The following is a 1,053-nucleotide window of genomic DNA, read 5'->3' on the forward strand; positions in this document are numbered from 1 at the left end:
ACTTCCCCATCTTGCATTCGATTACTTGAGGTAGCAGCTGTACAATATGAAATAAAGTCTAGTGTGATCCAAATGCTCCCATCTTTTTATGAGCTCACCACGAAGACCCATATAAACACCTAGATGAATTCCTTGAGATTTGCACTACTGTCAAGATTCAGAATTTCACTGATGATGCTCTGAAACTTAGATTATTCCCCTTCTCCCTTAAAGATAGAGCCAAGCAATGGCTGAATTCTTTAGAAGCCAATTCGATTCGTTCTTGGGATCAAATGCAACAAGAATTTCTTAAAAAATACTTTTCCATAGGAAGAACGAACCAGTTTAGACGTGCCATCACAAGATTCTCCCAAACTGAGGGAGAAGAATTTCATGAAACTTGGGAGAGATTTCGGGACCTAATCCGTAAATGCCCACATCATCAAATACCTAAATGGCAGCTAGTGCAATGTTTCTATGACGGATTGACTGAACGAAACCGTCAGATGATCGATGCCGCATGCGGGGGGACTTTCATGCTTCAAAATGAGCATGAAGCATGGCAATTATTTGAAAATCTTAATGAAAACTCCCTCCACCATGCTTCCTGTTCTCGTCAAGCACCCCCGAGCTCTCAAAGGAAAGGGACCATTTATGAAATAAGTCATTCTATGGATATGTCTAGCAAGGTAGATGCACTATCCCATAAGATTGACCAACTGATGATAGGTAGGCATTTCATTAACTCTTCCCAAGCACAAGTGTGTACTATCTGTTCTAGTCCATCCCACCATATTCATGAGTGCCCCTCAGCACCCCAATTCTCCGAACTCGATGCAAGAACACATCAATGCTGCTCAAACACAGCCCAGATCGGGTAATGACCCATTTTCCAATACATATAACCTGGGATGGCGGAATCATCCAAACTTTTCTTGGAAGCAGCAAGCTTCGAATACTACCCAACCCTACTCCCAAAATTTTTCAAAACCCTCAGAATTTTCAAACCTCACAAAATATTCATCCCTACCGTCCCTCGACTCAATTTCAACACACTCCTCCTCCACCCCCAAA

General features: G+C 42.2%; 1 non-coding gene across 1 annotated transcript; it reads right to left on the bottom strand.

Moving 5' to 3' along the window:
* Positions 1–321: 321 nt before the first annotated feature.
* On the bottom strand, positions 322–427 carry LOC120106309. The gene has a single exon (XR_005508492.1). It is a non-coding gene; the product is annotated as a small nucleolar RNA R71 (small nucleolar RNA).
* Between the last annotated feature and the right edge of the window lie 626 nt (positions 428–1,053).

Source organism: Phoenix dactylifera, unplaced genomic scaffold (assembly GCF_009389715.1).
Source record: "Phoenix dactylifera cultivar Barhee BC4 unplaced genomic scaffold, palm_55x_up_171113_PBpolish2nd_filt_p 000523F, whole genome shotgun sequence".
In the NCBI taxonomy this organism is placed as follows: domain Eukaryota; kingdom Viridiplantae; phylum Streptophyta; class Magnoliopsida; order Arecales; family Arecaceae; genus Phoenix; species Phoenix dactylifera.